Source organism: Monopterus albus, unplaced genomic scaffold, assembly GCF_001952655.1.
Source record: "Monopterus albus unplaced genomic scaffold, M_albus_1.0 scaffold39.1, whole genome shotgun sequence".
Classification (NCBI taxonomy): domain Eukaryota; kingdom Metazoa; phylum Chordata; class Actinopteri; order Synbranchiformes; family Synbranchidae; genus Monopterus; species Monopterus albus.
Window position 1 is genome coordinate 3,810,867 of NW_018127919.1, and position 24,056 is coordinate 3,834,922.

At 39.6% G+C, this 24,056-nt stretch overlaps 1 protein-coding gene across 3 annotated transcripts in view; it reads right to left on the reverse strand.

Moving 5' to 3' along the window:
• LOC109959420 (roundabout homolog 2-like) overlaps positions 1-24,056 on the reverse strand; it is an 88,287-nt gene that overhangs the window by 46,634 nt on the left and 17,597 nt on the right. Inside the window, exon 1 of one of the 3 annotated variants that reach the window (XM_020598773.1) lies at positions 19,834-20,030. The exons of the other annotated variants lie outside the window; for them this stretch is intronic. The gene's annotated coding sequence lies outside the window, so the exon portion shown is untranslated. Of the gene's footprint in view, positions 1-19,833; positions 20,031-24,056 lie in introns of those variants that run through there. 3 annotated transcript variants of the gene reach the window in all.

A 24,056-nucleotide genomic window follows, 5' to 3' on the forward strand; every position in this document is an offset into this window, starting at 1 on the left:
AAATATCAAGATCAAGATCAAAAACTTTTATTGTCAATTCATTATATGTGCAGGACATTCAGAAAATCAAAATACAGTTTCTCTCTCACCTACTAAAATAGAATAAAGGTAGAGTAAAAATAGACCCAAAAAGAATAAGAAATCTAAATCAGAGTGATTAGGATAAAACAAAACAGTACAACCTCATAGGCTATGACTCAAATCACGTACAGTCAGTGACAAAAGTGCAAATAATAACAAGAAGACTGTCAGATGGTTGTGAGATTGAAATGAATGGACAGTGTTCAGCATCCTCACAGCCTGGTGGATGAAGCTGTTTGTAAGTCTGGTGGAGGGGGACTGAAGACTCCGACACCTTCTCCCTGAAGGCAGGAGTGTGAAGTGGGAGTGTGAGGGGTAGAAGGTGTCATCAGCAATGCTGATGGCTCTGTGGCTGAGGCGGGTGTTAAAAATGTTTGTGAGGGAAGGCAGAGGGGCGCTGATGATCTTTCTGGCTGTATTCACTATGTGTTGCAGGGTCTCCTGCAGACTGCAGGAGGCAGCACAGCCTCCGTACCACATAGTGATGCAGCCAGTGATGACGCTCTCAGTGGCACCCTGGTAGAAGGAGCACATGATGGGGGGTGGGACACTGGGTCTCCTCAGTTTGCGGAGAAAGTAGAGGCGTGATTGAGCCTTCTTGGCCAGTGATGTGGTGTTGTTCATCCAGGAGAGGTCCTCAGAGATGTGCACCCCCAGGAACTTGGTACTGCTCACTCTCCACTACAGCACCATTGATGGTCAGTGGTGGATGCTTTAGAGGTTTTCTCCTGAAGTCCACAACATTGAGGGAGAGGTTATTGTCCTTACACCACTGGACACCTCACTCTTGTAGTGGGCCTCATCATTGTTGGTAATGAGGCCAACTACAGTCATGTCATCTGCAAACTTGACAATGTGGTTGGTGCTGTAGGTTGGCACACAGTCGTGGGTCAGCAGTGTGAAGAGCAATGGGCTGAGCACACACCCCTGCGGTGCTCCTGTGCTGTCCCGTGGTCTTGGAGATGTTGCTGCTGCACATTTTGTTGCCTCCCTGTTAGAAAGTCCAGCACCCAGTTACAGAGAGAGGTTTTGAGTCCCAAGTGTCCAAGTTTTTTTATAAGCTGCTGGGGAATGATTGCATTGGATGCCGAACTGAAGTCTAGGAACAGCATTCGCACGTAAGACTTTTTTAAAATAGAAACCTCATGTGGCAGAAGAAATCTCATGATGGCGGCGCAAACGGACGCAGTGGCACCTCTTTCTCTGAGTTGTGTGCCTAAACATCAGGACATTGCTGGTCATGTGCAGCAAGGGAGAGGAGGCACTGGCTTTGAAGAGACCTGACCATCCTGAAACAAGCAACCCCATCACAGCTTCAAGGTCTGATGATTGATGAGGTTCGCCATTATGAATTGGCAGTGAGATATGCAAAGGCAGTCTTACAAGCAAAGCAGGGACAGTGGACATAATGGGAAGAGATGGAGAAGTGAAAATACTCACGGAATAAGCTTTGGAATATGGAGGTATATTGAACCAACTTCACCATTCGAGCCACTTACAATGTCCTGCTATCCACAGACAACTGCAACCAGTAGTACAGAGAAGACCCTAGGTGCCCGCTCTGTCGATGTCCAGCCAAACTCAAGCATATCCTGGTAGGCTGCAAGACACAAGGCCATTTCAGCTGGCAGCACAATCAGGTACTGAGGTGTCTCGCAGCCACCCTAGACACCAGGAGGACAAATCAACAAAGGCATCACATCTGAGCCACTGACATGTGGATATGTTATGCCCTATAAAACATCTAAATTTGCTCAGTGGCAAAAATTCGTGAAAAACTGCTTATGCACTGACAGATAAGTAAAAGAGGCTCTAAAAATATTCCTATAAAGAGGGAAGCAATTATGTTTCTAAAAACAAAAACATTTAAGATTAATGCAATATTCATTGAGTGTTACCACATATGAATGTGAGAAATAGTCACAACAGACATGAGAAAATGGCCATACTTTAACAGTTTTATTTGACTTCGTGCTAACAAGTACACTTGAATTAATGTTTTCAGCCACTGAAAACAATCTTGACAGTTTTATAGTCTCTTTTTTGCCTTTAACAAAAAATGACCAGTTTCCATGGAATGACCTATTTATATCAGTTTCAGGAGGAACTGTATCCCCTTATGCCACCATTAGGTCAAAAAATATTAAAATACTAAAAATAAACAGTAAAACTAAAGACACCACCAGCCCCATGCATCTGTGAAAGAAGACAAGAAAGGTTCAAGAAAAGATGATCATCCTGATGCAAGTACAAAGTTGTTTTTCTAGTCATTTTTGACCTATTAATTTAGAACTAATTGAGTCAGTTCAGAGCGTTAATTAATTGAAAAAGACATTCACTCACTTTATAACACAAATGGTAAATAAACAAGTTGTGACAGACAGATGGTGATGCGTGACAAAATTACAACCCAATTAACTCATGCAGAAATTTGTTTATTTTGCTGTGATCTGCTTGTTCGGTTGTGGATTCTTACATGGTGGTTCAGTGGGGGAATATATAACCTCACACCAATCCCATCTGAAGTCAACTGTGGTGATGTTAGTACCATATAGCAACACTGCAGAGGCAAAAAGAAACTGAATTGTATATGAGTAGAAGGGAAAGATGAAGACACTAACATATTGTGAGTGAGTAGCACATAACAGATGGCTATATTTCCATTTGGGAATCACTGATGCAATGAAGAAATGATGTGCTGAATATAGACAAACCTTGCTAAATAGCAGGTTTAGAAAGCAGTCAGGTGTTATTTTATAGAAGTCATTAAATAACAACTCTATTTCTATGCATCATGTCTGAGCCAATGCCAGAAATTGTGAGGCTAGGAACCATAATACCATTGTAAAGGATTATGCAATTAGTAATCTAGTGTTAAAAATTCATTACAACAGCTACTGTAAGTAGTTTCTTATGACAGAGGCCTGCTAAACAGTGGTTTGGAGTTTGTTGAAGATTCTTTTTGAACACAATACCTGTGGGGGTGTCACTTTCTCAGTCAAGGATGTCCCATATCTGTCAAAAGCATGAAGCACACACTGACTCAAGCACACACACACACACACACACACACACACACGAATAATAATAATAAAAAAAACACAGCTTGTTCTTTTACATCACAAACTTTGCTAATGACCACAACATATCATCACTGTTCAAGAGACACCAACAGAAGTAAATGGTCTTATATGTGTATGGCACTTTTCTATGCAGTGCAGCACACTCAAAGCGCTTGACCACTAACTGGCCAATCACACTTCCAAATTCACACACAGATGACATCAGCAGGAGCGACTGGGGGTTCAGTGTCTTGCTCAAGGACACTTCAACACATAGAGTGAAGAAGCTGGGAATCGAACCGTGAAAGTTCAGGGTAAGAGACGATTTGCTCTGAGCCACAGCCGCCCCAAAGTTAAAACAGACATGCTGACATACAGTTGGAGGGAGGCGAAATCTACAGTGGAGAGGGCTATTTGCATTTTTTGAATAAATAAACAACTTAACATGCTTGTGCCCTACAAAAGTCATCAGCAATCAGTCAGGACTACGATCATTGGGGAAATGAGGAGAATTTACTCAATGTCCCCTGATGCTACAGGCCCAGCACAGACGTACAGTACTGACTATAATTCTGTATACCCAACAGCAGGACACATCGTGAGTTAATTTAAGGCCCATGTCACAGAAATAAAATGGTACCTAACACACAGACAACATTTCAAGTCTTGGAGTTTATTCAGGGTATTATCTCCACACACACACACACGCGCACACACACACACACACACACACACACAAAGAAGATAAATTGAAAATCAGTTGAATGAGGGGTAAAATAACATGCCAAGTAACTTGTTGCTTAATGATTTAATTTCCAGCTATAATTTATGTTATTGAGCACTGCTCAAGTGCATGTGTCTGAAGGTAAAAACTCACCTTAACATAGTTATCAGCAAGTGGTACATGCATATAGACCAAATGTGACCCAAGTTCAATTCCATTTTTCAAACCTGACATAAAATCTAATCTCTAAGGCAGCGTGAGATCAAGAGGCCCATGGTAGCTAAAGTCAGCAGTCTCCAAAATTATAAGCAGGCAGCTAGAAAACCTAGCACTGCTTCGCTTCGCTTTTTTGGCATCATTAGTGTCGAGTCCAATTAGTGTCAATAAGAAGGTTGGAAACAAATGCACTGTGAGATGCGAGCCTGCCTGTGGCAACATAAAATTTTGTTTCAGATGCATTTTAGTTCCTATAAACTCGGGGTGATGACAGCAAACAGAGGCAGAATTTAATGCTGAATGCTGTTGTTCATGCTTTTTCCTTTACAATTATCCCCCACAAATTTGGCCTTAAACATGGACATGGGTTCTACTTTATCCCTGCACAGAAACATACGGACAATTTTTGCCCATATTTTTACATGTACCATCTCTTTTCATGAGATATTAGCATGTGAATTTACATTTTGGATTAGACTAAAACATACTTTTTTATGCATTCTTTGGCCTTTTAGTTAGGAGTCAGTTAACCACCATGAAGGGATAAACACCTTACCATTGTCATGTTTAATTAGCTACCATTCTCTTGTCATGTGATGTAAATTGAAGCTGTGGATGGTGTATGGGGAAGGTTCTTCCCTCCCTCCCTCCCTCACTTCTCCATTTCCTTTTCTCCCACTTCTTTTGCCTCTAGTTACTGTAACAGCATTCGCTCAGACCACATTTCCACATCTATAATTAATTACTCCTGTCTCCATGAATTTCTTCACAAGAACACATTCCTCTATTCTCAAACTAAGCTATGTAAATCTGCTTCTGCCTGCTCCCCCAGATTGTTTCATCTACCAACACCTGTACATCTGGATGCACATTTGTGTGCATGACATTATGCAAACATTTGCACATTACTGTAGTTCATGGTCTTTCATTTAAGGATGCTGAATTCCTCCTCATTAATTATGTTCCTGAGTATTTAATGAAACCTTTGCAAAACCAGATTGGGCTGGGAGTCACATGTAGTATGACCTGTAATCATAAACCTAAACACTGCTCTGGCTCTCATTAGAGGCTTATAAAGACTGAAAAGAGGGGAAAAAAATGCAAAGGCAAAACATATTTATTTCTTTTTTCTGAAAGACCACAGATATCATAGGCCCTTGCAGCAATCCTGCAGAGATACAGTATACAACATGATTTGGAAATGAGTGGAGGATCAGAATCTAGCCTTTTATCTGCCTTGTTTCACTAATGCAGTGATCACCCAGGGAGAGAGAGCTTTCTTATATGCACCTGTCTTCTAAAATTATGCATGCTGCTGTGTTCACAGCCATCATCGTTGTCATCCTCACAATGCTGAAGTGAATAAAAATGAGTTCTCTCACAGACTTTTACTGATTAAAAAGACTAAATCTGTTTTTCTACAATATTTTTTCTATACCATCCTTTGCTCTCTATGCCCTCGAGTTGATAATGTAGGGGAATCTTCACTGTAATCATAATGGGCTACATCATATTTCTCCATTGCCTTCCTTCTTATGGGATCTTTAGAGAAAGCAAAACTCGTCTGAGTAAATCTGTACATCTGCAGCATCCAGCATGATCAAACACACCTCCCGGTGGCTACAAGAGATGGGGTACTGGGCTGTGTTTACCACACCATCCTGGTTATATCCTTCTTTAACAGGTACATACAGATGGGCTTCAATATGTGCATGTTTAGACAGTATACAGATATATGGTTTCATTTGAATAGCTGCTTGACGCTAGGAAGCAAGGCACTACAGTCCAACTACTGCTGGCATTTGGAACAAAGGAAAAGTAATTAATATGTTAATGTCATGATACCATATTAACTGATAATATATGGCATGCTTTGTTGCTTTGATTGCATTGATCTGACATTTGATCTCTCAATGGGTAAATTAACTGGAATGATCAGACGTGAGTGTAGTATACCAGGTTCATGCGACCTGAAGTGACACTGTACACACAGTACCTAAACCCCAACGCCCTGACATAAACTGGTATCAGGGAGAAAGGATAAAACCCAATCAACATTTGATTTTTGTGGATAGTGAGGTCATTATTTTAGAACAAAAAAAAGTGATAATAAGGATAACTTATTCATTAACACAAGAAAAGGGGGGCCGTGTTCTGTCCTTGAACTGACAGCTGCTGCACAAAATGGATGGATGTCTATATTATCTGAAACAAGACATCATTTGCATAGAAAATCACAAAGTACAGTAAGTGGGAATTGTACGCTTGCATGTAACCAGCACAACCTCACCCCCCGATTGAAAATGGCTGTATGCTTATCTATTGTTATCATTAGTTCAAGATGTGAACATTTCATAGTTAAAAAATAGTTGTCACTGATCTTAGGTGTAATTACTGCAACAAGAAACTGCAAGGCGGAATATATCTGATGAGCTAAACTGGCAATCCACAATATTAATAGAGTATCAATCAGGCTCTAGTCAAGCTTTTAAAAGCCATAGGTCAGCTTCCATGACGGATGGCGATCCAGGTATACTGTACCTTCAGTAACCTTCACCCTAGCCCTCAAAGCCAGTGCTTCACTGAGGAGCATAGAAGATTATTCATCCCAAATCTCATGATAATCACATCCAAGGCCACCCAGCTCAGTGTCCTAGATGTACTGCACATGAGGAGCGGAAGGGAGAAGCTGTTGGTGGCCGTCACTGACCCGTTGCTCTCCAATACATCCCCACAGTCTCCTTCTACTTCTTCCATCACATATACGCAGTTAAAAAGTGCGGTTCATGAGAAGGCAGACTATAATGCCACTTCAGAAAATGGTCAAAATTTTTAATACAATATTTCCATAGAGAGATGGGGTGATCAGTCTCCACTGAGACAACACGTCGTTCCACATGTGTGCACACACATGCATATTCATGCACTTGCTGCTGGAGGAACATATGGACACAGACAAAGAGGTACACATGCAAACACACTCACACATCCCTCTCACACTCAGGTAGGAAAAAAAAACTACTCAGTCTATCAATAGCTTTATGCTGCAGAAATTCATATTTCAAGTTAATCTTCTTTCTCATCCTCTTCTGTCAGTCTCCATCTCTATTTTTTCACCAGTACCCTAATTTATTTGTGAAACAAAGGAGTTGGCTTACACTGTCCTGTTTACCCACATTATATCCAGAATATGAGTCCCAGCCATCTTTCTCCTCCACAACAATCCCTGTCTGGCTCCGTAAAGCTACCGTATGTCCCCTGAAACTCCCCCTAAAGATGAAAGTGTATGCACTGCTTTTCAGAGTAAGTTTATAGGCAAGGTCTAAGTAAAAGAAAACAGACTAGGAATTCAAATATATCAGTTCATTATTTGAGCAGAGTGTGTGGTGCGCTGGTTGACAAAATAACTGTAAATACTGACATGGCTAATCTCAGCACAGCTGTTAGTATTAGGTCCTTTAATCCTGGTCCAGATTGGTGATGTGCTCACACTGGCTTGGGGACAGATGAGCAACAGCCACCAGACTGCCAAGTGGGCTAAAGGCAGAAGGCTGCCCTGACACTCCCTTCCAGACATGATAAGCTGTGAATCTATAGGTCCTGGAGAGCAACAAACTGCACATTCTTTGTGTTGCATCAAACAGCCTTTTGACTAAAAGTGACTGCTTCTGCTGTAACACTATTGGACACCAAATTTCTAAATGTATGTTTTTTTGTTTGTTTTTTTTTACATATTTCTTTGATGATATTTGGGTGGCTGACAACAAACTATGAACTCTAGTGGATAGAGAAGACAATTTCATTGAATAAAACATTAATTTAATTAATTTAGTACACAGCACTGACAGATGATGTTAGCAAGCTCAGGAAAAGATACCGGTAATGTTTTTTGCTTGTTTGTTTGTTTTTCCAAAATATTTTATATAAAATCCTGGTACACTGTCATCAGGTCAAATTGATTTATATAGGACATTTAAAAACAGCAGACAGTGAACAAAGTGCTTAAGAGAAGGAAATGAAAATGGAAGTCACAAATGTAAACGAGAGACAATATATTTGATAATAATTAAATAATGGAAATGAAATAAAAGAGTAGACATTAAGTTAATTATTAAAGATGACTCAAAGCAACTGTGTAAAGGATTTATGAGTGTCTACAGATTAGGAGGATCTGACACTAAAGGGTAAGCTGGTCCACAGAATAGAAGCAGCAATGATTTGGACTGTGAGCATGGAACAGAGAGGAGTTACTGCTTAGATGACCTGAGGGGTGTGGATGTTGAATGAGGGATGAGGAGATCAGCGATGTAAGCTGGAGCCAAACCATGCAGTGATTTAAAAACAACTAAAATCAACTGTTTTTATTAACTGGTAGCCAGTGAAAAGAGGCCCTTTCAGGAGAAATGTGGTCTTCCTTACTGGTACCAGTGAAAAGTCTTGCTGCTGCATTTTGAAATACAGTAGTTGCAGGTGAGCTATGGATAACTGAGAGGCTCAAGTCAGTCAATATATGAGTGCAAAACTGTGTCCAAATCTCTAAATGAAAGAAACTCTTTAATATTTGGTCTTGACCTGATATGTAAGAAGCTCTTTCTGACATTTTTTGGTCAAATTTTAACAAAGAGTCTAAAAGGATTCCTACATTTTTGGCATGTGTGCAGACATTTAAAGAGAATTAACCAAGAGCACTGGACAGATTACTGGAGAACCTCTCAGGACCTCTGTCTTACTCTCAGTTAGTTGAAGAAAATTTCTGCTCATCCAGCATTTTTAAAACCTCTTCAAGACAGCTTAAAAGAAATGTATTTCATTTGGTTTCCAAGACTGTAAACTATTAAATCACAGTAACGTAATAATTTTTTCAATATTTTGAAAAAACCTTGAACATGCAAGAGCCAGTACACCTGAATCTAAATAGGACAAAACAACAAACAAAACCAGCTGTTCCTGTGTAATGAACAAGCTATTGTTTTGATGAGTCAGCGTTCTCTCTTTATTACAGATATTAAAAAAAATCCTTTTAAGAATAGCAGATACAGCACACAACATTTCAAGGACACTACACATGACGTGCATCACTACAGGTAGTTCAGCTGTTCTCCATGTACAGAAGGATCACACCAGTTTGATTTTTTTATCCATGTGTTTTATATGGTTTCATAAAAATCAAATTGTGTTTGATAATGCTTTCATAGCACATCAATCAGAGTAAATGACATGTTATCACTCATCACAGAGAACTCCCCTTGATGAAATATAGCACACAGCGCAGGGATGGTTCTTTTTCAGGCAAGGTGATAACCTTTTAAATCATGGTAAAAATGACTGCGGCCAGAGACTAACTTTGCAGAATGACGTGCTGCACTTCTCTGTTGCTGACACAGTGGAGCCAATCTGCACTGACCTGCATACGAAACCATGTGCCAAACCCAACTGTCTGTGGTCAAATAAACAAGAAAGAGAAAGAGGCAACATCTGTGTCATGTATCAGTAAGAAGAAAGGTCGGCAGTGTAAAACATGTAGTAAATGACTGACAGATGCAAGCAAAGACATGGATGCCAGTACCAGGTGTAAGGAAAGTGATAACCCTGTCTTAATTTTATGGTTATGAAAACTCAGCCAGTCCTCTCACAGCATACAAAAAGACAAAATGCAAATGACTATGCCCAGTTGCCTTCAACAGCCAATCATTTTTAATTGTAATTTGTAATTCAAAGACAGTTCATTAAACTTCAAAAAGGAAACTTCAGTAATTCTAAAATGGGTAACAATGAATTACCCAATGTTGAGGTTAGGCAAACTTACTCAGGATGTACAGGCCTAATTGATTCAAATAATTTATACAGTTAACTTTTAAAGGGCATGAAGTTCTAGAAAGGCCAAAACAAATTAACAGTAGAGATAAAAGTTTTCCTGTCACCACTAATTAAAACGTAAAACATTTACGTAAGAGCACAAATGCTTTGAAAAGCACATCGAGAAGGACCAGAATACTGCTGGTGCTTAATGGAAAAGGCAAGATGTGAAAAAGAGGAGGAAATGGAAGACGGAAGAAAATGGCAGTGAATAATGGCTGTTTATTTTATTTTTTTTTTTGTCATTATATTATTATTTTTACAGTTAATAATGCTATTCAGCCTGTACTGCACACACTACAAAGACTGCACTTATGATTGTTAAGTTCTGGCAGAAGCGTTCAAGAAAAGCACTATTAACCCCAGCATGCAAAGAAACAAAAAACAGCTGGGCGTTTTCTCTCAGGGAATGTAATTGATGAGACACTGTGGAACAACACACCCACCGGAGCATCCAGTCCCACAGCAAATTATTGCTTGGCTTAGATTATATGTGCAATCTACCTAGTTGGTGCTTGGAAAGAGCATATTGTAATGTCACTATTTACTTAGAATCAGGTTTGTTGAATAAATGCAGTAATGTTAATATCTTTTCAAAATCAAACCTTGTTTTAAATATATGCACTTGTAAGAAGAATAATTATTATTTTCACACTGGATGTTACAGTAATATAAGAACAGCAAATGTGTGTGCATTACAGAATTTCACTCTTGCAGGCAGCACTGTGTAAACACGACTGGATTCAAAGTGTGTTCAGCACACAGTCAAATCCACGTAGCAACAGAAGAATCATCCTTCAGACTGACACAGTGGGTATGGAGCTCCCACACATAACTAATGCTTTTTCCTCCAAAATTCTCCAATCCAAGTCTACTTGTATATAAACTATCCATCCATCCATTATCTATACCTCTTATCCTAACGAGGGTTGCGGGGGCTGGAGCCAATAACAGCTGACACTGGGCGAGAGGCGGGGGCCACCCTGGACAGGTCTTAGACCAGTCTAAGGCTGACACTTAGAGACAACCACACACACTCACACTTACTCCTACGGGCAATTTAGAGTCACCAATCAACCTAAGCTGCGCGGCTTTGGACTGTGGGGGGAAGCCGGAGCATCCGGAGAGAACCAACGCAGGCACAGGGAGATCATGCAAACTCCGCAAAGAAAGGCCCCTATTAGGGCAGCACAAACACACAACAAAGGGCCTAGGCTTGAATTGAGTTTACATGTTCTTATCTCTGTGGGTGTCCTCTGGGTGCTGTAGTCTTCACCATGCAGGTTAGGTGAACTGGAAGCTCTAAATTGTCTGTACTTGTTAATGTGTTTGCCAATACATATGAGTGTTAACCCAGTGAAAGACTTACGACCTGTTCAGAATGAATGTTGCCTCTCACCCACTGTATACTGTACTGCGAAATACTCCAGCTGCTTACTCTGGACAAAATAAACACCTTTACAGAAAACTTAACAAAAAACAACAGAAGAACTGTTCAGTGGAGGACACTAAATCAAGAAATTCATGTTCTTAGGATTTCCATGTCAGTACCACCAACGCATAGCTTTAGTAATGACAATGTCACTCTGTCTTTTTGTTGAGTACTTTGGTCCAGACTAATATATCTCAACAAATAGATTTCCATATAATTTTGTGCACACATCTTGACGCCCCAGAGGAAGGAGCCTATTGATTGTGGTGATGACTTGACTTGATTTTTAGTGAAATGCATGGACTGCTATGCAATTTGGTACAGACATCCTTTGTCCCTTGGATGATGATTTGTATTGAATATTATAGACGCGATGCACTGTGGCACCAACATTTTGGGCTTTAGCATGGCTGTGCTTTTGTTGCCATACTGTCAAACTTTAAAAGAACCAGATCGCACCCATAGGCTAAAACACACCGACCGTAACAATAAAGACAAATGGTAGCTATAACTGAACAACTAAGTGACATTGTCATCTTTAGAGTTCTGCACTGAACTAAAAGCAACAGTGTAAATTAATTAATACTGAGGTTAGTCACTGTCCAGACTTTAGACATTGTTGATTTATTTAAGCTAGGTACGTTGGTTTACCTGAACAGTATATGTGTTTATATTAGCTTCAGGAATGATCTTAGATTTTCTGAAAATAAAAAATGAATGTCAGACTATGAGGAGCAAGTGTATGTCACATTATGTGACTGGTATTGAACTTCATTCTCCATTAACATAAGTGCCAGTCTTTTTAAAAAGAATAAAACATGCAGAAGCAGGATTTTTTTTGTCAGTAAACATCAGATGGAAACTATTCATGATATATTAAGGTGCAGTCAAATATATTACTGTAGAGCTTAAAGTCTCCAATATCTGGAATTACGTCTCGGCCTCATAGATTTAAAATATTGAATCCTATGGGAGTCTCCCCTCCTGTGTCACTCTGCTGCACTTCTGCACTGCTACACAACAAATGTTAAAATATTGCAGTCTAAAGGCGAGCTTCCCATCAAAAAATTCAAAAGGCTGTGATTTATTTTGTAAGTGCGAGAATCGTCTTTTAGGGCATGCTTAAGAGCCCCCACCAACCCCATCACCCACCATCCCCTGATTTCTGTATGTGGGAGATAGGGGTACAATGTAATGAGCTTTGATAACTACAGTAAGCTGTCATAGAAGTACACACTTCTTTATCCATTATTTCTTCATGGCATGTTTTTTGGCTTTGTTCATTTGCCTTCAGCCTATGGAGGCTGTCAGAATTATTGCTAAATAAACAGGATATATTTGTTTCCTTATCATTTAATTGATCAGCCGAACGATCTGTAATAATGAGTTGTTTGAGCAAATTTATAAATTAGAGCACAGCAACTAGGAACAACTTCATTAGCTGGCATTTGAGGTTTTATCAGAATGGTACATTGAAGTGGTACCTTGTTTCCACATTTTTGTCTAAGGCCAATCAAAATGAGAACATTTTCAAAAAAAAATAGCATGTTTTACTGTAAGCAGTAAAGGTTAGATAAATTCCACCCTAGACAGTGTGTGACTGTATTCTCTTGCTTCTTTGTTTGAGGAGTGTGTATGAATTAGTAATTAGCTCAGTGATCCCCTTGCAGCTAAAGAGGTTAGAAGATAGAATATATAACAATAGAACTGAGGGAAGATGGGGGTTGTGGGCAGTTCTACAGATGAAGAAAACTAAATACCAGATAGCAGGATGTTGAGAAGGATACACTGAGGGGAGAAGTTCAAAGTTCGAAATGTTTATTTGTCATATGAACAGCTAGGAAACGTGTTTTCCTGTACAATGAAATTCTTACTTTGCTGTCCACATGAATGCCACAAAATACAAATGAAATATAAAGTAGATAAATAAGTAACACAAAATCTAAGGCACTTTAAGCAGCAAATGCAGCAATATAATAAAAATATATAAGAATATAATAAGAGAATGTATGCTGCATGGGAGCAGCATGTACAGCAGTCAGCAGTCAACGTGGAATTATGCATGTGCAAACTGAGAATGTAAACAGTACATCACATATTTCCTGGTAATAAACTCCTTAGCTGTTTAGGAGTCTGATGGCAGAGGGAAAGAAAGAGTTTTTCAGCCTAGAGGTCCTACATTTCACACTTCTGAGCATCCGGCCAGAGGGTAGGAAGGCGAACAGTCCGTGCTGGGGGTGGGTGGGATCTTTGAGGATGGAGGTAGCTTTCCTACACACCCTGCGGTGGTAAATGCTCTGGAGAGAGGGCAGTGGAGTCCTGGTGATCTTCTCTGCCGTCTTTACCACTCTCTGCAGGTGCTTGCGGTCCATAGCAGTAGTGCTGCCATGCCAGACAGTGATGCAGCTGGTCAAGATGCTCTCAATGATGCAGCTGTAGAAGTTGCAAAGGAGGAGTGTTTATTCTGCATGCATAAAGTCATAGCCAAAAATATTGGCACCCCTGCATTTCTGTCAGATTACTCAGCACTTCTCCCATGATTGTTTCTTGTGTCTGCATTGGAACAACACAAAAAAGGAGGAAAAAAGCCAAGTCTGATACAGTCCACACAGTACCCCAAAAATGGACAGGACAGAATTATTGACACCTTGCCAAAATAATCAGAAAGAGTTGTATTTCAAACATGTGATGCTCCTTTAATTTGTAATGACAGGTGCTGGCAATATAGAAATTACACTGGCAACCAGTTAAAATGAAGACAAGTTGACCTTTGTGTCGTGGGCATAACACTGAGCATGGTGAAGAGAAAGAAGAGAAAAGAACTGTTTGAGAACCACAATAGTGGAAAGCCTGGACAGTCTCAAGTCTGCAAGTCCATCTCCAGAGACCTGGATGTTCCCGTGTCCACTATACGCAACATTGTTAAGGAGTTTACAGCCCATGGCACTGTAACTAATCTCCCTGGACATGGATGAAAAAGAAAACTAGATGACAGATTGTAATGAAGGATTGTTTCAACTTCCAAACAAATTCAAGCTGACCTGCAGGCACAGGGTGCAACAGTGTCAGCTCACACTATCCGTTGCCATCTGAATGACAAGGTTCACTATGGCAGGAGACCCAGGAGAACCCACTGCTGACACAAAAACAAAAAGCCAAATTGGAGTTTGCCAAAATTACCTGAGGAAGCCATGACCTTTCTGGGAGAATGTCCTGTGGATAGATGAGACTAAATTAGAGCTTTCTGGTCGAGCACATCATTCTGCTGTTTTCAGAAAATGAAATGAGCCCTTCAAAAAAAAAAAGAACACGGTCCCTACAGCCAAACATGGTGGAGGTTCACTGATGTTGTGGGGTGGCTTCGCTGCCCCAGGCACTGGATGTCTTGACTGTGTGTATGGCATTATGTCATCTGAAAATTACCAGTGAATTGTGGGGCACAGTGTAGGGCCCAGTGTCAGAAAGTTGGGTCTGCACCAGAGGTCATGGGTCTTACAGCAGGTCAATGACCCAAAGCAGACTTTAAAAAGCACCAGAAATGGTTTCAGACAATGTGCTGGAGAGTTCAGAAGTGGCCATCAATGAGTCCAGATCTAAATCCCATAGAGCACCTGTGGTGAGATCTGAAAACAGCAGCTGGAAGAAGGAACCCTTCAAATCTGAGGGACCTGGAGCAGCTGGCAAAAGAAGAGTGATCCAGAATTTCAGTAAAGTTGTAAGAAACTCACTGATGGTTACAGAAAGCGACAGATTTCAGTCATTTTGTCCAGATGTTGTGCAACCAAATATTAAGTTGAGGGTGTCAATAATTCTCTCCAGTCGATTTTTGGAGTTCTGTGTGGAATGGATCAGATTTGGCCTTATTTTTCTCTGCTTTGTGTTGTTCCAATGCAAACAAAAAAGAATGTGTGATTTCAGTAATTTCCTGGGAGAAGTGGTGAGTTATCTGACTGCATGACTGTAGCTGTATAGTTCCAATCTTGATGGATGTGTTTTTCAGCATTGCATGGCTCACTTGAGCTACAGAGCTGCAGTGCAACTCACTGTGGCTCACTCACAGAGATTTCCCCAACTGTCACATGCCACCGAACCACAGCAAACAGCAATCACACACACACACACATACACACACACACACACACACACACAGCAGAGCTATTTTCATTAAGAGAACCACTGGTACACTCAGCCCAGCTGGTCCCTGAGTCGACACTGCAACTGCACATCTGGTGTCAAAGCTCTGTTAGAAGGAAGCCATCTGGTTGGATGGAAGGAGGGGGGAGTCACGAGTAGAGACAGAGAGTCAAAAGAGACATGGGAGATAACAAAAATAGGACTCATCGATATTAGACTATTCAAAGTATGCATAAAAAATGGATCTGTTTGTTAATAAAAAAAAAGTCAAAGTGAGGTTTGATCTCTGAGAATTTGGAGGTAATGGTAATAAACAGATAGCATGTTTAATGTCTCCACTGTCAGCAAAAACACATGACAATCTTCATCTACTATACAGCTACAAGCACAAAGCCAGTTTGTAGACACAAGAACAAGCCATATAATCATCTTAGTCATCTATGATGTGCCAGCAAAGTCTCAGATTGTGGCCCTGCAGTAACCACAAAGGATGGGTGCATAAGCAAAAATAACTATCTCTACTCTCTGGATTACATTATTACATGACTCATAATATCCTCTTTTTAATTTTTGCTGACCACTGTTTGACCACAACACCAATAGCATAACATGTGATTCGCATTTAGGTCCCTCATTTGTGTTAATAAGAGGCAAAAGGTCAGATGATGACCACAGAAACACTGGGACACACCCAGGGTAATGCATTCATTTTGTACATTAAGGCATGCTGTACGTACACTTGCACACATGCCGGCAAACACAGCCATGTACACACAAAGTGCCTCCTGCCGCCAGTGGCCGACTGAATCATGCTCTTATTAAACCGTTATCGGAATTCAGGCTCAGGCATTATCCACTTACAATTATTAATGCTGCCGTTCTCTAGGGAGTGCAGAGCAGGATGTGGGGGAGGGACACATTCCACACATACAGATGCTGGCATAAAAGCTCTAGGTAAGACTGTCTACACTGAATGCATGGCTGATCAGTGACTAGAAAGATGACAAATTAAACAAATGCTCATCTGCTTTAAGAGATACAAAAAGCAATCGGCAAAAAGTAATCCTTCGACAGACACATTATTATCAAACCAATCAGGAAAGTTATGAATGCCCAGATAAGATAACTCTGCATTAGATGCTTGATGAAACAAAATTGCTCAAAATTGCTCCCAAAATCCTGCCTGAAGGGCAACAAAGATCCTCATTTTACTTTTCCAATAAAAGTTAGAGCTGTTAATTAGAAGTCTAAATACATTCCATCCTTTGTTATACAGCAATGCAAAGTTTAATTAAGATGTGAAGACTTTACTAATACATAGAGGTATGTAAAAAGAAACATAAGAGTGACATAAGATGGAATGAGAGGGGAAAGGAAGGGAAATGAAGAGTTCCTGCTGCATGTACAGCAAAGGCACACAAACAATTACAGTAGAAGAAGTTAAGTGGCTGGTGGACCGAGGGTCAGTAAGGTCTGCAAAAACTCAAGATTTCTATGTGAATACATTGTCCTATGGTGCAGTACAGTGAATTTACATTGCTAATATCAATGGCCACAAAACAGAGCACAACATAAGGCTTGGGATGCAAAATGGAATTTCTAGTGTCCTAAAATTATAGTGAATGCATTGTGTGTCCGTGTGAATTGTTTGCATTGTCTAACACCATAAACCTTTATTTTAAGGGTTTGACATTGACAAAAGAATGAACTGCAACTAATAATCTCATTTTCAAGCCAAATTTCAAAGAATTCTGGTTCCATCTACATGTTTTTGAATATTCGCCTGCTTTTTGAATATATTTTACTCTTTGGCTCTTTGCTGGTCAAAACAAGCTATTTGAAAATGTCAAAATTATGATATACATTTTTCACTATTTTTGGATATTTTATGAACCAGACAAAGAGTCAGTTAATTCCAAAATAACAATCATATTTATCACTGAAAATCATTTTTGCAACCTTATTTGACACTACTGCACATGGAAAAGTCACCTTGTATATCAAAATCAGAAACTCCTGCCTTGCTAGAGATTTAAAGGCACACACCAAGGCTTTCAATATCTTACTATACTCTAAGTACTCTATACTCTCTTTGCTACAGTATGTGCAGGTTCAAACAGCTTGCTTGTGCTTGTGGTTTTGCTTTTTAGATTTGTGGCCTTAATTAGACAATGCAGTGTCTATAAACTGTGCTATTGTTTGTGAGAGGTTTTGTTTTTAACAGAGGACAAAGAACAATCATAAATCATGGCTGGGTAGGGATAAAACTTATGGTGAGCCCTTTGCCAGTAGATAGGGCCAGTGTGCCATCCTTCTAAGCTTACTGGTTATTGTTTCTGTCATTATCTTACTGTCATACGTTTTGCTTATTTAAAGTTAACTGACTTTGTTAGCAAAAAAAAAACTCTGACTTGAAATCATGGTTGTCAGCAAAATGTGTCATGCCACCAACTTTAGGCTTTTAGCAGTTTGTCACCCTTCCTAATCCTTAATACTCCTTCCAAGAGTTATAGCACCAGTATGTACATCCGCCAGACTGAATGAATTTTCCTCCCAGGGATGGTATGATACCAGCAAGGTCTGACTATCTGGACAACACAGTGCTACAAGGGGAGTGGTGGCTGTTGAACGAGAGCCAGAGCAGCAAGGCAGGGGGAGGGGGGTGCATGCTGGGAAAGGGAAGCGACAACCGAGGCTGGATCTGGCTTTGATGAAGAGGCATGAGAAGAGGGAAGGCTCAGTCTTCATGGGAGGCAGGTGTGTGAGGAGGTGATAAGAACACTGTGTGCACCGCACATACACACAAGCACAGATTCAAACAAATAAACATGCTCAAGCAAATACCACTCACTGAAGCTGCTCATTCAACTTCAGCACTAAATTTAAACGACATCCCTTCAAATAACTGAGCTTGCAGTGGTGCAGTCCCTAATGCATTCGTTTTCCACGCATCGTAAGAAGGCAAACAGAGAATTATGATGTAGGAAAAGAAAAACTTAAAAGTGGGATGAAGATGATGAGAAAAGGAAAAAATAGGGAAAAACAATTTATTTAAGGGGCTAACATTGTGATTTATACTTATACAGCAATTGTTTGTTTCAGTTAGTGTGCATTGTTTTTATGCACATATATACTGTATGTGTGCGCATTAAAGCATCCCTGGAGAGTGCTTTGTGACATCGTGTGGTATGGGACAGAGAAAAGTAATTTATGGATAAGGCATTTGTTTGGCTGACTTATTTTGGAATCCATTAAGATTAATTAAGTGTTGCTCAATGTGGTGCTGTAGAGTTCAAATATCGCAGATGCACTCTAATCATTAGCTCACAGTTTATTCATCCTGCTTAACAGCTGCTAATAGCCTGAGTGAAGCCAGACCAGAGTATTCTAATGGATGGAGAACAGCAAGTGTGACTACTGGGCTGGTAGATGGTGAGTTAGTGACTGAGAATGTCGACCGCAGCGTTAATGTACAAACCATGGTGTGTGGATGTAAATCTAAGCCCCATACGCATGCTTGTTAATCAAAGGCAGGGAGAGAGAGTAAGTGAGATGGACAGGATACAATTAGGCACATTGTCATCAAATATTTGGTGTGTATGGCAGGCATACTGTATTGAAGAGTGAAAGAAACACAGCCAGGCATGACCGGTCTACTTCATATCCACTGTTATTTCAGATGAGACTTTGCACAAGCAATTAGATCCAATCAGGGATTAATTGAGCTAACACAGAAGGAGAAGGATGGAGTTGGAATTGTTGTGCTTGAGCATGCGCCTTAAGTCTAATTAAAAGATAATTTTATTGATTGTCTGTCTGTTCACTATAACTGTGTCTGCAATTTGAGCACAAACATTTGCATGTTGTAATACAGAAAACAGAGCATAAATGCTTTGCATCTTCATTATCATTGAACATGTATGTACCGGTAACCCTTTTGCCACCCGGCTCGTTGTAGCCAGGAAGTGACTAGTTAGTATATACCCCTCCAAGCTCAAATAACACAAATGGGCAAAGGGACATTCCAATGTATAACAACTTTGTCTAGGGTTCAGTATGGTTCTCACCCTTAAAACACCAATTAGAGAGACCCCAGAAATGACATTAAATTAAATAACCAGAATATGTACATCCGGTACCTGTAATTTACGGATAATTTTTCCAGAGACTGTTTCACAGTATATAAATGAAAAACACACACCAAATGCAGTTTAACTTTGTGTATTAACTAAAAGAAACAAAACACAGGTCACAGTTTTATGCTTGGAGCTCGTGTTCATTCAGATCCAATGCAATAATCCTACCAGTGTGATGAAACTCCTCCTTACCAGCCCAAGAACACAGACCGTCCACACCCGGAAACCCCACGGCCCTGTCTTCGTCCCGCGCAGGCGATTGTTGAGTCTCCGGCAGCAACACCGTCAGCTTCCCTATGGCTCTCGGCGGAGCAATCCACACATACGCCACAGCGCTAGCTCCAGTGCTAGCTCGGCTCAACCCTCTAAGCCTCGTCTTCTGGCAACACAGTTTCACTCACTCCCTCGCAGCGTGGGTCCCTCCCGAACTCTTCTGCGTTCCGTCGGAGCAGGAACAATTGTCCAGGTTTGCTGAGGATCGAGTCTGAGCACTTTCTTTATGTTTTGAATACTTCACAGCCACACACCCTCGGCGGCCATTGCCGTGCCCTCTTTTTCCGTTCTCCTGGGCCCGCTTCGCGCGTCCTCTCCCTTCTTCTTCTCCTTTTTTCGGTTGTCTTCTTTTGTGGTACACTCAAAACATTGCAAAATAATAGAACATGAGATACGAACAATAAATTCCTCAACACCCATATAAAACGGTTATAACACTGTGCAACTGCATATTTCAACCCATCACAACAAACCATGAAATTTCCTAATGATTTATCATGTGATGAGAACAAATACCTTACTGCATCACCATAAAGACAAAATACGCTCTGGTAAACAAAAGAAAACAATACTCTGATTCTGTGGATAATCAGATTACTACATGTAAAATTCTACAACCGCAAATTTCAGATGACTGTGTAATACTGTGGAAAGCTTCAGAAAAAGCATTGTCAGTTGAGTTTTTTTTTTTTTTTTTACAATGTAATACTTGCAATTCTACATACAATAGTTTGTCTCGATTTTACAGTTTATTTAGTTTATTTTGTGAGGTGTTTTTGCACTGTACTGACCAATATCTGCTCCAGAGGGCAGCTAAAGGAAAATTAGTAAGAAACATATATGAAACAATAATACTCAAAATAGATCGAAAATAAGATTTCATGCCTCTAAAAATGGTCCTTATACAGCAATGCAAAGCTATTTTTTCTAAACAAGCCTGTTACAGTGTTGCACAAAAAACCAACTAAACAGTAAGAAGACTGTAAGAAGACAGGCCATCACATTTTGAACTAACTGGAGTCTGGAGATCAATGTCTGGGAGATCCCAAAATAAAGGGCACTGCAGTAGTAGAGTCCTGAGCTAATAAATGCATAAATTGCTTTTTCAACGTTGTCCATACAAATATCAGCCAGTATTTATAAGCAGTGATGTAGATGTAGATCTTTGTATTTCAGTGGGAAAAACCCTGCTTAAAGGATACAGATGGAAATGATCTGCTCACCTCAGGATATTTAAACCAGACTTCAATGGACAAGGCAGCTGTGCCAGACAACATGAGACTGAAGCTGCAACTCACCTGATCCACCTATGCCTAAAACGCATCAGTAAAATCAGGTCAAATCTAATTATATAAATTACAGTAATAATATTATTCTATGAGAAAATAAATTTAAACATGCCTACTGACAAGTTAAACAAAATTTGTCAAGCAATAAAATGCTTTGGTTATTTATAATATTCATTCTGTTCCTGGGCAAGGTTCTAAATACATCTCTTTTAGTCCAAAATATTTATTTATTTGTAGCATGGGTCAATGAAATAAGAACAATATTTTAATTTAAAAAAAAATTATATTATAAATATTTAATGAAAGCATGAACTAATTCAATAAAATATGTAAAACATACAAGTAAAATGTTCATATTTGATTTGAAAAACATTCTGCATGGATGACTGGACAAGGATGAACTTGTGCTGCAGCTGGTTATTTCAGGCCATGTCGGCGTCAGCGTAAGTGCATTTACACAGACCTGCATTTCAGTAAAATTAATACCTTATGTATCACTTTAGGTACATAAAGTATTAAGGTAGGTGGTATTAAAATAGTATTTAGGTAGCTTTTATTCATATTTTGAGGGGGGGGGTTGTTGTCTTTTTTTAAGTAATATTTCTTTAAAAATGGGGATCAGCATACCATGATCTTCTGTTATGTCTTAGCTTTGGACAGAAGACCAGGCAGAATGAGGTACAGCAGCTTGACTGTGGGCTGTACTAAGCAGCTAACAAAAGACTTCAAATTGGAACTTTCAGTCTTAAATGAAAGTCCAAATTTAGCACAGAGGTTGAATGTCAAGTTACATGGGTAAAAATGTCCAGAAAATTAATGTAAGAAATGTTGAACCTTAATGATCCACATCTATTTTATGTATTTTGTCACAGGAAAAACAGACACACTGTTCTGTAAACTTGATTTACTTTTCATTTCAACAAACTCAAAAGCAGAGAAATGCTCTCAGCCTGAAAACTCATCTTCATTTTCACCCTTGTTATTGTACCCTGTTTCTTCCTTTTTCACCACTGAAGCAGGGTACTAAATGCATCACATGTAAAGCCATACAAACAGTGCTTTCTGGCTTACTAAATTACATGGATGGAATCATTTTCTTAATCTTCTCATCCATCCATCCAAGACCAAAAGTACTGTATCTGTGTTCTTACTCTTTAAGAGATGTGAAAACAACTGCTTCCAGACTTAGATGGTAGATTAAATTCTTCATTTCAAAAAAATATTTAAAAACTGAGCATTTCAATGTCTAACTCTGATATTACAGTAGTTAATCAAGCTCAAGCAGACTGTCTCAAAGTTTAATCAACTAAGACTGTTAACACTTCATCTGCTTTTTTTTCGTTACAGCAGATGTAGCAACAGTCAAAAGAGTTATCAGTTCCAAACCAACAGAACAAGCAGGTTAGCCTCAGTTAGATGGAAACAGGTTTGACACACAAAACACTTTGTTTTCTAGTCAAATGTCCTTGAGCAGGTCCTTGATCATAAGGATGCAGTCCAAATTCTGAGCATTACTAAAAAGCTTTATCAATGTAGTAAATCATTTATTAAGTCTTGAGTCCCATAATTCAAACCACAAAATTTCCCTCATAGTAATATTATGTATTAAATAAGCGGTATAATTACATGTGGGGGATTCACTTATAGCACTGAGCCAAGGATGAGCCCTACAGATCCAAACGTATTTAGATGAGCAACACAAAACTAGATCCATTATCTTGATTGGATAGATAAAATGTGCCATGAAATATTGCAGCAAAGAGTATTTTTGCAATTAGCATATACTATATCCATTATCTTGATTGATTGGATACAGTAAGAGTCTATACAGGAACAAAGGTCCTTTTGCAAATCAGCAGAAAAAAATTATTGCACTGCAGGTCTAAATATTTCTGTTTACTATGTACAGAATTACAATTAAGTTTCATTTTCCAACTCCTGGGAGCACACACACTATGCTAAATTGGTTAGTCTGCTGTAGATACTGTAGTATATTGCCAAGCAGCTACTGGACATTTCATTTTAGCTTCAGTGATGATTCTTTTATTCACAAGTCCTTACACTGTAATATGCTTATGTGCAACCAAAACCCTGAAACCTTATCTCCAGCTCTGATTTGATACTTGGTGTGGGATCTGCAGTCTATTATGGCAAGCAAGAGTTGTAGAAATGGTGCTATGCGAAAACCTAAAAGCATATTGCTTAGCAGTCTTGACTGAAATTAGCAAATAAATTGGATTTCAATTAAGTTTGGAGAGCTCTTAAAAACAGGATTCACAAAGAGCTGAATTTATTCCAATAGAGAACAATTATTTACAGTAGCTCGAACAGTAACAGTGAGTAAAAGAGACAAAAAAGAAGACTGTAACCCTTTTGTCATTGGCATTTGTGTAAGATCCAGATCACAGTCACAGCTTAGGGCAAGGCTAAAAGAACACTACTGACCATAAATTGCTTCATGTGTTGGCTATGGAAGTGCTGTTATCCAATAGACTGTGGATGCAGGAAACCAGTATATGACCAACAACCTGATAGTTTCAGGGGCTTCATGAGCTCATCCACTAAGGGAAATGATGAGGTGCGTTTTTGTCTGTACTTTTTATGCATTTCTCTGCACGCTGTGACAGAAAGCTGTCATCTGTGGGGTTGTAAGGATTTTCTGTTGGCATACATGGAGACAATCCTGGTTGGATTAACAGCTGCCTGGTTTTTCAGATGTGTAAGAGTGTTGGAGACAGGCCCGGCAAGTTTAAGAAGATTAATTAGGGTGTAGCAAAGACTGTGAAGAAATCGCTCTTCCATAGCTGCTGTAGCCAGTTACACAGCTTTGCATACCAGCAAGACCCTGAAATG